General features: G+C 46.8%; 1 protein-coding gene and 1 long non-coding RNA gene across 3 annotated transcripts in view; one reads left to right on the top strand and one right to left on the bottom strand.

Moving 5' to 3' along the window:
- The window catches only part of KIF26B (kinesin family member 26B), a 565,489-nt gene that overhangs the window by 523,903 nt on the left and 26,776 nt on the right, over nucleotides 1-14,810 (top strand). The gene's annotated exons all lie outside the window — the stretch shown is intronic.
- LOC107970780 (uncharacterized) lies at nucleotides 6,960-10,891 on the bottom strand. Its single transcript, XR_001713654.4, has 2 exons — nucleotides 8,462-10,891; nucleotides 6,960-7,135 (listed from the first exon to the last, which is right to left on the bottom strand). It is a non-coding gene; the product is annotated as an uncharacterized LOC107970780 (long non-coding RNA).

Genomic DNA, 14,810 nt, shown 5'->3' with positions numbered 1-14,810 from the left:
CCCAGGCTGGTCTCAAACTCCTGGATTCAGACAATCTGCCTGCCTCGGCCTCCCAAAGTGCTGGGATTACAGGCGTGAGCCACCGTGCCTGGCCTGCTTTGGTTTTATTCTGACTGTGGCTCCTAGGAAGAAAAAGAAAAGATGATGCTTTGGAAGCTGTAGGGTTGGGAAGCTGGAGACTTCTTCTGATGGAGAGGTACACCCAGTAGATACTTATTTAAATACTTATAGAAAGACAACTTTATGCCGGACACTGTGTTAGGTCCTGGCTATACAGGAAGAAGAGAAGTGGCATCTGCCCATCCTATGCAGTTCTCCAGGAAGGAGGTGGCAGGAGTGGCATTTGGGCCATCCAGGCAACTCACCAAGTCCCTTTGCAGCACTCCTGAAAAGCTCTGAGACGTTTTGAAGCTAAAACAGACAAACAAAAGGGACCAAAGAGGTGGCATGAGTAGCATGAGTCAGATGTGATTAATTCCTAATTCCTTAGCTGCTTCTTTTTGTTTGTTTTGTTTTGTGTTTTTGAGATGGAGTCTCACTTTGTCACCCAGGCTGGAGTGCAGTGCAGTGGCGCAATCTCAGCTCACTGCAACTTCCACCTCCCAGGTTCAAGCGATTCTCCTGCCTCAGCCTCCCAGGTAACTGGGATTACAGGCACACGCCACCACGCTTGGCTAATTTTTGTATTTTTAGTAGAGACGGGGTTTCACCATGTTGGTCAGGCTGGTCTTAAACTCCTGACCTCAAGTGATCAGCCCGCCTCGGCCTCCCAAAGTGCTGGGTTTACAGATGTGAGCCACCAAGCCCGGCCCCCTATTTCCTTATCTTCTTATCAGCAGCAGGACTTTGAGAAACGGCTCCGTTAGGGTCTTGCAGGGATAACAGTGATTAGAGCCTGAACACAAACTACATTTATCCCATGTCAGAAATGAATAGCTTATCAAACGTACCAACTTAAAAGATGCAAGAATTGTGCAACAATAGCTGCCTTCTTTTCAAACAAAATAAACATCACTAAAAAACTCTAATCTTAATTCTTTTTCAAGAAATGGATAATTCCTCCACATCATTCTCCTTTAAAATTTTGTAGATTCTCCCTTAAGTTACTTAATGTATGAGTTGTGGCTTCTGTGTAACGTCTTTTCTCAGACTTGTATTGGTAATGGAAAGCATTCTTCGGCTTAATTTCCTTTTAATTCCTTCCAATTACTATGCACTGTTCTTTGTGCCAAGTGCCAGTCCAGTTATCCAGTTGGTGCATTTTGTGAAAACTGTAGGATCATGGAGATCATGTTTCTTTTCTTTTCTTTTTGAGACAGCATCTTGCTCTGTCACCAGGCTGGAGTGCAGTGGCACAATCTTGGCTTACCGCAACCTCTGCCTCCTGGGTTCAAGTGATTCTTCTGCCTCAGCCTCCCAAGTAGCTGGGATTACAGGCACGCACCACCATGCCTGGCTAATTTTTTGTAGTTTTAGTAGAGATGGGGTTTCGCTATGTTGGCCAGGCTGGTTGCGAACTCCCGACCTCAGGTGATCCGCCTGCCTCAGATCACCCAAAGTGCTGGGATTACAGGCATGAGCCACTGTGCCTGGCCAGGATCATGTTTCTTTAAACCACACATGATACCCAGAAGGCATCATAATAGAGTTGGCTTCATCATCTTCCTTATCATAGGTTATGCTTGATTTCGAAAGAAATTTGTTCCTGGACAATACACAGAAAATGCACTTAACAATAGCCCCTCAAGTTTTCCCCAGCCAATGACTGGTTAGCAGTCTAATAAGGATCACATTGGACAAGTATCTTTAACACAAAACAGCACAGGGAATCCTGGGCCACTCTCATTGTTAGGCTCTCTTCACAGATATAGCCTATGTTAGAAGGCTTCTGAACCACAGATGCTAAAGAAAAATTACTTAAATTTAAGACTGATGAAGTATTCCCTACAAATGAAAAGGCAATCTTATATGACAAAGGACACTATCAGGAGGTTGAAAAACAACCTATAGAATGGGAGAAAATATTTGTAAATCATATGTCTATGATTAATATCCAGAATATATAAAGAACTCCTGTAAGTCAACAAACATCACCACACCCAGTTCACAAATGGGCAGAGGAATCTTATGGACATTTCTCCAGCGGAGATATATGCACAGCCAAGGAGCACGTGAAAAGATACTCAGCATCATTAGTTGCTAGAGAAATGCAAAGCAAACCCCAAGAAGGTACCACTTCCTAGCCAGCAGGATGTAGCTATTAAAACAACAACAGAAAATCAGTGTTGGCAAGGGTGTGGAGGAATTGCAGTCCGTGTGCGTTGCTGGTGGGAATGTAAAATGGCATAGTCATTGTGGAAAGGAGTGTAGCAGTTCCTCCAAGAGTCGCATACAGAATTGTCACATGGTCCAGCAATTCCATTCCTAGGTTACCCAAAAGAATGGAAAGCAGGGGAGCTGGAGGCCATTATGCTAAGTGAAGTAACTCAGGAAGGGAAAGCCACATTCCTATGTTCTCAGGTATAAGTGGGAGCTAAGCTGAGGGTCCACAAAGGCAGAGTAGAGGAATGGACATTGGAGACTCCGAAGGGGAAAGGAGATGGAGGATTAAAACGCTACATTTTGGGTACAATATATACTACTTCGGTGACAGGTGCACCACAATCTCAGACCTCACCACTATACGGTTCATCCACGTAACCAAAAACCACTTGGACCCCTAAAGCTACTAAATAAAATAAATAAATATAAACATTCAGTAACATTATCTTTAGAAGAACACATTTTAATAAACTTGGGCATGAAGAAAAAAGGCTGAATAATATTCCATCGTATGCGTGTGTATATCCATATATATATATACGCACACACACACAATGTATATGTCTAGTGTTACCAACTTAGTTTCCTTTCCTTCAATATTAAACGTCTCATATTTCCACCAGACTTTTTGAGAGATAGTTGAGAAATAAAGCTATGTAAGTTTAGAGTGTAGTATGTGATGATTTGATATATATTGTGAAATTATTAACACAAGTTAGGTGACACACCTGTCACCTGTCCTAGTTATCGTTTTTTTTTTTTTTTGTATTGTAGTGAAATAAATGTCTCATTTGAAAAAAAAAGAATTGAAAGCAGGAAATGAAACAGATACTTGTACACCAGTGCTCATAGTAGCATTAAGTATAATAGCCAAGAGGTAGGAACAACCCAATTGTTCATCCACAAATGAGGAGAGAAAATGTGGTATGTAAATATAATGGAATATATATTTCATTGAAAAGAATGTATCTTTCAATTTTTAATTTTTGTGGGTACATAGTAGGTGAATATATTTATGGGATCCATGAGATGTTGGGATACAGACATGCAATGTGAAATAAGCATGTCATGGAGAATGGGGTATCCATCCCCTCAAGCATTTATCCTTTGAGTTACAAACAATTCAATTACACTCTTTTAGTTACTTAAAAACGTACAATTAAGTTGTTATAGTCACCCTGTTGTACTTTCAAATACGAGATCTTATTCTTTCAAAAATTGGTTGAACCTATTAACCATCCCCACATCCCCCATACTCTCCCAATACCTTTCTCAGCCTCTGGTAACCATCCTTCTACTTTCTATGCCCACGAGTTCAATTGCTTTGATTTTTAGGTCTCACAAACAAGTGAGAACATGTGATGTTTGTCTTTCTGTGCCTGGCTTATTTCACAAAATGATCTCCATTTCCATCCATGATGTTGCAAACAACAGGATCTCATTCTTTTCCATGGCTGAATAGTACTCCATTGTGTATATGTACCACATTTTCTTTATCCATTCACCTGTTGATGGACATTTAGGTTGCTTCCAAATCTAATGGAATATATTATTCACTCATAAAAAGTGTGAAATTCTGATACATGCTGTTAATATAACATGGATGTACCTTGCAAGCATGTTGAGTAACATAAGCCACACCCCAAAGGACAAATATTGTATGATTCCACTTATACAAGGTACCTGGCACAGGCAAATTCATAGAGACACAAAGTAGAATGGTGGTTACCGGGGGCCGGGGGAGTAGGGAGTGGGGAGTTGTTACTTAATGGGTAGAGTTTGTTTGTTTGGGAAGGTTCTGGAGATAAAGGATGTGATGGTTGCACAACAGTGTGAACAGGCGCAATGCCACTAAACTGTGCACTTAGTTGCAAGGTTACAATAGGACATTTTATGTATATTTCACCACAATAAAAATAGGAAAAGGCAGGTGATTTCTAAGGACACAAGTCCCTTGGGGTTGCTAGTTCTGTCAGACTTCTCCCCTTGTTTTTCTGAATGACAAGGATTAGTAGTGGATAAGAATGAGTGGATTCATGGATTTGAGCAGGACATGAAAGAATTTCCATAGACAGAGATGAAAGGGCATTTCTGACTTGAAACCTGGGATGAGCACCGATGCAGGAGAGGCACGAAAGCTCACGGCGTGTTCAGGGCGTAGTGAATAGAGGGGTGCGTGCCCCGAGCCTGCAGAGCGGGCAGGGTTGTGTAGGAAGGCACCTTCACCCTCCTCACTCAGCCGCCCAGCTCCAGGTCCAAAGCCACCATATCATCTTTCTTGTCACCATCACATGATAAGGGGGAGTCCTTCCAGACTGCCAGTCAATGAAGTAACACACACAGCCACGGTCATGCCAGTCCGAGCCCATCGGGCGAGCCCTGAGGGGAATAACAGTCTTGGTGGCACTGGGCAAGTCCCGAGGACCCCATCTCGGGGAATAACTGTCTTGGTGGCGTCGGCGCTTCACCAGGCCTCCTGGAACCATATTCGGGATCCCCAACTGAGTGCTGGAAAGACCACTGGTCAGGAGCAGGGAGCAGGGGTGGAAGGAGATGGCTCGTCCTGACCTTGACAATGAGAATCCTGTTTTAAGCTTCACGCTGCTGACTAAACAGAAAGGCCACGGCACAGGGACAGACGTGCGCATGAAATCACAGGAAGAAAGACATTTCACGAACAAATGCATCCTCCCAAACCAGTCTGAATCCCTCCCGACAAGGTGATGTTACCACGCAACTGGCCTGGCCTAATGAGCTGGTTTCTGTCATCCCTCCTGGAAGGTTACCCTGTAACACAAGGCGTGCCCACTGACATGCAGCCTGATGGAGCAAGGTTACACCTGTCTGCCTTTTGTGTGCACAAGATCAGAACACAGTCAAGTGAATACAAATGCAACAGCTGCTTGGGGCTCAAACTTGCATAGTCTATTTTATTTGGATAGAGAGCATAAAATTGGCTCTACCAAAGTCTGGAGGCTGGAAGTAATCATAATTGTAATCTAGTATAATTACCAAGCCTAGACCTTTCACCTAGTCCTATTTAACCTCCCTTTCACCTTTCCAAGGAATGTGGAGGGATAAGAGAGTCACTGAATAAGTTGGTTGGTAATACTGTATTGTATCTCTCAAATCCATTGTTTTTTTTTAAAGAATGAGATCAATAAATATAAATATAAATTCCAATATTTTCTTCCCCAAAGCACCATCTTGTACCGCTTTGGAGAACATTAGAGGGACTCACCTGGGTTTCCAGAGCTGGAAAACAAAAGCCCCATAATGTACCCAGTCCCCACTGCACGCTGTCATCTTAGGCCCAGTCCCCGCTGCGCGCTGCCACCTTAGGCCCAGTCCCCGCTGGGCGCTGCCACCTTAGGCCCAGTCCCCGCTGGGCGCTGCCACCTTCGGCCCCGTCCCCGCTGGGCGCTGCCATCTTAGGCCCAGTCCGCGCTGCGCGCTGCCACCTTAGGCCCCGTCCCCGCTGCGCGCTGCCATCTTAGGCCCAGTCCCCGCTGGGCGCTGCCACCTTCGGCCCCGTCCCCGCTGGGCGCTGCCATCTTAGGCCCAGTCCCCGCTGCGCGCTGCCACCTTCGGCCCCGTCCCCGCTGGGCGCTGCCATCTTAGGCCCAGTCCGCGCTGCGCGCTGCCACCTTAGGCCCCGTCCCCGCTGCGCGCTGCCATCTTAGGCCCAGTCCCCGCTGGGCGCTGCCACCTTAGGCCCAGTCCCCGCTGCGCGCTGCCACCTTAGGCCCAGTCCCCGCTGCGCGCTGCCACCTTAGGCCCAGTCCGCGCTGGGCGCTGCCACCTTAGGCCCAGTCCCCGCTGGGCGCTGCCACCTTAGGCCCAGTCCCCGCTGCGCGCTGCCACCTTAGGCCCAGTCCCCGCTGCGCGCTGCCACCTTAGGCCCAGTCCCCGCTGGGCGCTGCCACCTTAGGCCCAGTCCCCGCTGCGCGCTGCCACCTTAGGCCCAGTCCCCGCTGCGCGCTGCCACCTTAGGCCCAGTCCGCGCTGCGCGCTGCCACCTTAGGCCCAGTCCCCGCTGGGCGCTGCCACCTTAGGCCCAGTCCCCGCTGCGCGCTGCCACCTTAGGCCCAGTCCCCGCTGCGCGCTGCCACCTTAGGCCCAGTCCCCGCTGCGCGCTGCCACCTTAGGCCCAGTCCCCGCTGCGCGCTGCCACCTTAGGCCCAGTCCCCGCTGCGCGCTGCCACCTTAGGCCCAGTCCCCGCTGCGCGCTGCCACCTTAGGCCCCGTCCCCGCTGCGCGCTGCCACCTTAGGCCCCGTCCCCGCTGCGCGCTGCCACCTTAGGCCCAGTCCGCGCTGCGCGCTGCCACCTTAGGCCCAGTCCCCGCTGCGCGCTGTCATCTTAGGGTTTTGCTTAGGGGGCAGATAGAAAATTGTAAATGAAACCCTTTCAGATATTTCCTGGCCTTATTTAGTAAACACATCTTTTTGAAAGAACTCTGAATACACCTGCAGATTTTTCAAAGCCCAGATTCTACACACTTCTAATGTCAACCTTGAAGGGAGATCATAGATTGAATTACAGAAAGGGGTGCTGTCAAAATGCCACATCAAATATAAACTTCACGTATGTTTCTTACCTGAAACAAACACTCACACTCATGGAAAAGCACAGGAATGTTCTAAAAATGCAAGTTTATCACGAAGGAGACACAGGAGGTTCAGAGATCATGAAGCGGCAAGCCGGGAGGAAAGATCTGAGAGAAGCCACCAGGCTGGGGCAGGATTTCATTATATCCAGAATTCCACTTGGGCTCTGCAGTTTCTTTCTTCCTGAGAATTATTTAAAAGTCCCTGGGGAAGGACAAGAGTAAGAAAAAATCAAGGGAGAGCCTCTGGGTTACTATGACAACATGACTCTTGACCCCTTCTCTCTCACCCAGCAGTGCCTAAGCCCCTTTTGCATTGCTGCAGAGATCTCTGGCATTATGATTAGCACATGCTCCTAAACCTGAGGATGATTTAAAGTGGAAGGAGATCAAAGTTTCTAAATAGTACAGTGAGCTCATCTTGACTCAAAAGATGTGTAATGGTTATAATGCAACATAACTGAGATGTTTCCTTATCCCCCCCACCAGTAAAGCCGGTCACAGACTGTTGCAAAGGCTCTGTAAAAAATGACAGGTCTATGGAAATGTCTACTGCAAAGCACTGATAACTCAGGATAATGGTTCAGGCCAAAAAAAAATTTAAAAGGAAGTGAAACCTCAGACAATGTGAAACATGTCAGAGTCGTGTTTGCATTCTAAATTGCAGTAATGATATAAACATCATTATTCCTAATCTGATCCTGCAGGTGGATCAAATAAGCACGCATCTATTAAAGAACAGTCTGCACGCTCAGTAAGTGCACAGGGTCTTATTACCGAATCTTTCAGCACATCTTCGTTTCATCTTTAACTTCATTAGAATATGTAAGTTTTGGCAGTCTATTGATTCAGGAGAAATCTATGGATCTATTATTTTCTATTTGTCTATAAAGTCCACTAATTTACCTTCTAAGTTGTTGTTTTGGGTTTTCATCAAAGTGATGACATTCCTAGCTCCTGATTATGCTACATTGAATAAAAATAAATGTAGGATTTTCTCCTTTTTGACCTAGAGCTAATAAGTCGTACATATTGGCTGAGTTACTGCAAAGAAAGGGCAAAATGAAAACACAGCTCTTATAGTCAAGGTTCTTAGGATCTTATTGAGATGAGCTCCTCAGAATCAGCCAAACTTCAAACTTGGAGAGCACGGCCCCCAGTCTGCCAAGTCTGCCCAAGACTACTGACACCAACTGCAAGCAATTAGGGTCCAACTACAAAGTTAGCAGAAAGAGCCCACCCAAGACCACTGTCACGTGTGACAACTGCATGTTTGGAGGGTTCCCAAAACCACCCTCAGGCTCGTAATTCTCTAGAGGGACTCACAGAATTCACGGAAAATACTCATGGCTACAATTTATTATGTTGGAAAGGAGACAGATTAAAATCAGCCAAAGGAAGAGACACATGGGGCAGAATCTAGGAAGGTTTCAAAAGGGACGCTTCCATTGTCGTCAGGACACATTACATTACCTTCCCGGCATCCGTGTGTGATGGTACATGTGGAGCACTGCCAACCCAGGATGCTCACCTGAGCCTTGTATCCAGAGTTGTTACTGTGGTTTCATTACACTGGCATGATTGATTGATTGATTTCCCATGTGGTCTAACTCAGTCTTCAGGTGGACTGGTACTGTGTGACCCCAAAGCCCCTGCCCTAAATCCCATGGTTGATCTTTCTCTTGCAACCAGCTTGGACCATATGACTATCAGGTATGGCCCATCCTACCCTAAGATCTTATGTGGCCAACCCTCACCATAACAAAGGCACTCCCAGTGAGTATGATGTTGTTTACCTCCCAGAAGCTCATGGAAAAGGCCACATCTATCTTTGGGCAAGGTCAAATTTTTTACTACCCAAGCCTGACCTGAGAAGTGCTAAATTGTGAGGGTGGAAAGGGGCTAGTGTGAGCTTGGATGAACTAAGTATCTGAAGAGCAATGGAAGGAACATGGAGTGTTCTTAAACAACAGAACATTTTTAGGACCATAGAGTATTGGAGTTGAAAGAATTTGGGAGATTATTGCATTTCTTAATAAGAGCACTGCCATGCAGAAGTGGCCTTGTCTTGGTAACATGATAGAAGCACGTGATAACTGTCTTTAAAGTGTGAGGGGCCCGTGTGAGCAACAGGGATTATTTTTACCCCATATAATCCTAGAGAACAAAGCTAGTGGCCATGGGTTAGAAGTTATTAAAAAGAAGATTTAAGTTTAATAGAAGAAAGAGCTTTCTAATAATTGAGGCTATTCAGAATATTACACAGGCTGTACTGGGAGATGGTAAGTTCTCCCAAGTTAAAAATATTCAAGCAGAAAGCAGATCACCTGTTACCATGGCAGTGCTTTTATTAGGAAATGCAATAATCTCCCAAATTCTTTCAAGTCTAATACTCTGTGGCCCTAAAAAGAGTTTTCAATCTTGACAGAATTGTATTCTGGAATTAGTGGACTATTTCTTTCATAAGTCATTATGTGAATTACCTTGAAAATTTCTGATATCGTACCTGAGTGCCATGGCCTTGGCATGAATATACACTTCCTGAGCAGAACTTAAGAATGAGAATATCTGGAGTAATTCAGATTCTGCTAATTCTGCATGGTTGTCACTGCGATGATGTTCATTGTTCTAGGTAAGAAGGATAAATGGGTAATAAAAGTTTCATGGGACACATATAAGTGAACTCATGTTTTATATCCACTTCAGTCATTGCAAGCGAGTCTTGTTCAATGAGATCAAAGCAGATTGGTTAGGATTTTGACTTGAAACCTTCTGTTATTTATAAATTGGAGTTATATATTTCTCCTAAAAGATTCTATTGAGACTGTTTGCTGTCTACAGCTGGTCTTTCTCCAGAAGTAGGTTGAATTGCCATGAATTTTATCTTATTCAGATAAATAGAATGCTGGTATCTAGGATCCAATAGATTCATGTGGCCCAAATTTCATCCAGACTTCATCTTCCTCTGTGTACAGTGGCAACTATTAAAATCATAACAGAGACTTGTTGGCTCCAGCCCATACTTGCAACGTAAAACCTCCACTCGGTGCAAACTCTTTCCATCCAGTATTTTCTGATGTCCCTGAGGGCTCTCATGAATGCTCATCACACGTCTCCTCCTGGAAACAACTGCTGCTTCACCAAGAATCGCAGGCCCCACGGGGAACCATCGCTTCTCTCCTGCCTGTCACTGGGCACAGCCACCAACGTTCCAGAGCCATCATGGTGCCAGCCCCAAATGACCAGGATGGTGTGGGGAAGAACACGTCTCTCCCGCGCATTATCCTGCCTCAGAGGCATCTCAAATGATGCTGCTTGCACCTCAGGGTTCTACAGTGTTTCATAAAAGAGATCGATGAGCAAATAAATAGATTAACTTCATGTACTCTTAATGGTTCAAGACCTCTGCCAACCAGCGGTCTTAGGATAAGCAAGACATGACCTCATAATAGGAGGTGTGCTGGTTGGATCACAAAGGCTGGTCCTTCAGCCAGAGTGGGTGGTTCTCTGCAGGGACCTCTTCTGAGCTCTCCCTGATGAGACAACTAATCATCGTGTACACTGCCGAATGACAGTGTTTGCAGAACCTCTAGCATGCATGCTGGCCTCGGCGATCTCTGCCAACACTTTATTACACAAGCCAGAGTCACCTTCATCGGAAGACTTGAGAACTTGGCTTCTCTATCCCACGAATGTTATGCAGTCATCTTCCCAGCATCCTGCAGGACAGACCTGCTTATGCCATTTGCAGTACAAACAAAGTACTATCTATCTGAAATTGAGCAGCAAGTGCTTTAACTTCACGTACCTCTCCTTCTGAAAATGCCATCAGGATAGCTCAGCCCATACCAAGCTTCTGGTACTTCTCTAGTACCCCAAAGCAAGTAATTCATGCCCTAAGGCATTAGCATCCTTGAAGGGAATGTTGCCAAGACAAGGCCACTTCTGCAGAGCAGATACCTTCCCCAGAGGGGAGGCGTGTAAAGTCTTGCCTCAAACGTAGGGATGTTCAGGAAGCGGTCATGGACAGCGAGATCATCAAGTCCCTTAGGAATAAGTAAACTCAAATAAAATAAAAATAAAGTGATTTTCCCTTTTGGAGGTATGTGTTTCAGTCTGGCGCAACTCAACACTGTCAGAAATAATAAAGACACTTACTTGAGACCTAGGAGACCCTTTGGGGCAGAATTGCCCTCAGCAGAGCTGGTGACGGTTCCCCTTGAGAACAGCCTTTCCCATGAGGGATAAGGAACTGCGGAGATACTGCTCACCTTGGCCAGGAGCATTGGGCCAGGGATGATGGCTTGGGACCTGGTCCCTGGTATCTCAGGCTGGTCTCCAGGGGTCACTGGTGAGCTTTCAGGGGACAAAAGAAAAGGATCTTCACAGATAGTTGGCTGTAAATAGGAAGGAGGCAGGGTCAGTGGCGAGGAGGATATTTGAATAGTCAGCATGTATTTCAAAGCCGTGGTTCTGTCCCCCTCTGGTGTTGCTTCCTTCTCCTCTTCACTCTGCAGCCGCCTCTTGGTGGTCAGAGGGTGAATGCAGGACCCTGGGGTTTGGGGCCTAGGGCTGGGAGACCAGAACTCTTGGAGCTGGCTTGATACCTGGCAATCCTCATCGAGCATCTCCATCTGTCTACGACGCGTTCTGGCACGTTGCAGGTGAAGTGGGTAGAGCGTGGGATGGTTACTGGAATCGATGCAGTTCCAGGGTGCTGTCCTTAAGAGTGCGAGTGGTACCAGTCAGTGTTCTCGGCATTTAAATATTAGTTGTTGTTATCTTGGCTATCTCATGCGTGTAAGAATTCTGTGTGTGTAGTTTCCATCCTTAAATTCAACCAAGGTATTACTGTAAAAAAAGCAAGACAGGCCTGGTGCGGTGGCTCACGCCTGTAATCCCAGCACTCTGGGAGGCCAAGGAGGGCAGATCACAAGGTCAGGAGATTGAGACCATCGTGGCCAACATGGTGAAATCCCGTCTCCACTAAAAAATACAAAAAATTGCTGGGCGTGGTGGTGCATGCCTGTAGTTCCAGCTACTCAGGAGGCTGAGGCAGGGGAATCGCTTGAACCCAGGAGGCGGAGGTTGCCGTGAGCTGAGATCACACCACTGCACTCCAGCCTGGGTGACAGAGCAAGACTTCGTCTCAGAAAAGAAAAAAAAAAAGCAAGACAAAAACTCTCTCCCTTTTCTAGAAAAGAGCATGCCTGTGCGTATGGCTGGCTGTGTGCCTACAGTTCATGTGCCTGTTTCCATTTTTGCTGCTCAAAGCCATGGATTGGTGTGTAGTCAGGACCTGCATTCTCTGCTTGGTGGTTCAGTGTCTGGGATGATACTGTTTCCCGGTTACTCTAGAGCAGAGGTCAACAAACTTCTTATGCAAAGGAGCAGGTAGCGAGCATCTTTGGCTTTGTGGGCGACACAGGCTCTGTTACAACCACTCAACTCTTATTGTAGCACAAAAGTAGCCACAGACACTATGTAAACAAATAGATGTGGCTGTGTTTTAATAAAACTTTATTTACAAAAGCAGGCAGTGTGCCAGCTTGGGCCTGCAGGGCCCTGGTTGGTCAGCCCTGTGCCTGAGTGATAACATGCTCTTTCATGCCTTTAAAAATGATTATTAAAGTGTGTTCATTATCCTGTTCTTTTTGTCCTTTTTCTTGTTTAATAAGTGTTCACTGATTTTAAAAAGACATTTTTCTAAAAATCTGGGGTTTTTTTTGTTTTTTTTTTTTTGTGTGTGTGTGTGTTTTTTGACACAAGGTCTTGCTCTGTCACCCAGGCTGGAGTGCAGTGGCGCAATCTCGGCTCACTGCAACCTCTGCCTCCTGGGTTCAGGTGATTCTCCTGCCTCAGCCTCCTGAGAAGCTGGGATTATAGGCATGTGCCACCATGCCCAGATAATTTTTGTATTTTTAGTAGAGATGGGGTTTCACCATGTTGGCCAGGCTGGTCTCAAACTCCCGATCTCAGGTGATCTGCCCGCCTCAGCCTCTCAAAGTGTGGGGATTACAGGCGTGAGCCACGGTGCCCAGCATAAATTTATTTTCAAAGGCAAGTGTGGTCAGTGTAGGCAGGGAGCGAAACATGTATGTGTAAACACAGCTACTTGAAAGAGCGGTGCGGTCCTTCCTCAGGCTCCCGTCAGCTCTGCTCCGTCCCCAGTCCCTTCCTGTGCCTGCCCAACCTGTCCTCCATAGCCAGGGCCCCCCAACCAAAACCCCTCCAGGCACCACCTCCCTCCATCCCTCCCGCCTGGCTCTGGGGAGGGGGTGGCCAGCGGCCCTGCACGCTTCTTCCTCTTTTCTCTTCCTCTCTCTTCAGACTTGATGGAAAGAGTGGGCTAAGTCTGTGCTGACTGTTGCCCTGGAAACTCTTTTGAACCTTTCTCTTTCCCTCCAAAGATTCCGAGTTCCTCCTACAGTTTGCAGCCTTCAGTACCCTGCCCCTTCCCTCCCCTGCCCTCCCTTACTTGGTTGTCTTTATTCCAAGTTAAATGATCATCATGAGGTTGGGAAAGCCGCAGCTTTCTATGCACCATGTTTTACTCCCCAAAGGACATCTTTTAGAGTCCGTAGAGGCCCACATGAAGGGCTCACCAGCAGCTGTACCGGTTTGCTTTCCACAAGGAGAGCTAAAATGCCAGTTGCTAAGCAGCATACATGCCGCTGCTTCTTTCCACAATGTAGACTTAAAAAAATCACTGTAAACATTTTACCATATGATTGAGTCATGGGTGGGGAGTCACGGAAATACACAGGGCAGGCAGTTCGCTATCACGATGTTCTCTCTCAATTCTGTCTTTGGTCTGTCTTCCTGGGTAATGTCACGTGGAGACCCAGGGGATCTGCCGTCAGCTGTGTGCAGTGGGTTAACAAGACGACGGGGAACTTCAGAGTGCAGGCAGTCCTCATCTTTTGCAGATTCTGTATTTGCACATTCACCTACTCACTGAAATGCATGTGTAACCCCAAAATCAATACAGCGGTTTCACAGTCATTCTCCGACACGGGCAGAGGGGTGAAGATACTGAGTCGCCAGATGCACGCGTTCCCCGCCGAGGTGGAGTGTGCAAAGCTCTGCCTTCACGTTTGGCTCTGATATCGTGCACATGTGTCCTTTTTGCAGTCTCCTTAGCACTGTGTTTTTCATATTTTTGTGCTTTCTGATGGTTTTTTTGCTGTAAACGGCCCCCAAGAATGGTGCTGATGTCCTATTTAGGGTCCCTAAGCACAGGAAGGCTGTGATGTGCCTTATGGAGAAAATCCGTGTGTTAGATACGCTTCTTTCAGGTAGGAGCTACAGCGCTCATGGGGGCCTAGTGTTAATGAATCAGGAATACACACACCCAGGAAAAGGAAGAGGAAGTGCACAGGGCAGCCAGCTTGATGTCACCACGTTACATCCTTTTATCCGGTCTTTGGTAAGTTTTCTTTTCTTTTTTTTTTTTTTTTGAGACAGAGTCTCGCTCTGTCGCCCAGGCTGGAGTGCAGCGGCGCGATCTCGGCTCACTGCAAGCTCCACCCCCCGGGTTCACGCCATTCTCCTGCCTCAGCCTCCTGAGTAGCTGGGACTACAGGTGCCCGCCACCACGCCCAGCTAATTTTTTGTATTTTTGGTAGAGACGGGGTTTCACCGTGTTAGCCAGGATGGTCTCGATCTCCTGACCTCATGATCCACCCACCTCAGCCTCCCAAAGTGCTGGGATTACAGGCATGAGCCACCGCGCCCGGCCGGTCTTTGGTATGTTTTCTTGGGGACTTACACAGGGTCATGTGGAGATACAGAAGGATGCGCCTTCGGCCCATCTGTATGTGGGGCCACTCTGGAAAGTGCTAAGGTAACAGCTGTAGTACATGAGGAAGCCATGGAAG

The sequence above is a fragment of the Pan troglodytes genome, chromosome 1, assembly GCF_028858775.2.
Source record: "Pan troglodytes isolate AG18354 chromosome 1, NHGRI_mPanTro3-v2.0_pri, whole genome shotgun sequence".
NCBI classification, from domain to species: domain Eukaryota; kingdom Metazoa; phylum Chordata; class Mammalia; order Primates; family Hominidae; genus Pan; species Pan troglodytes.
This window is presented reverse-complemented; position numbering and strand designations above follow the sequence as displayed.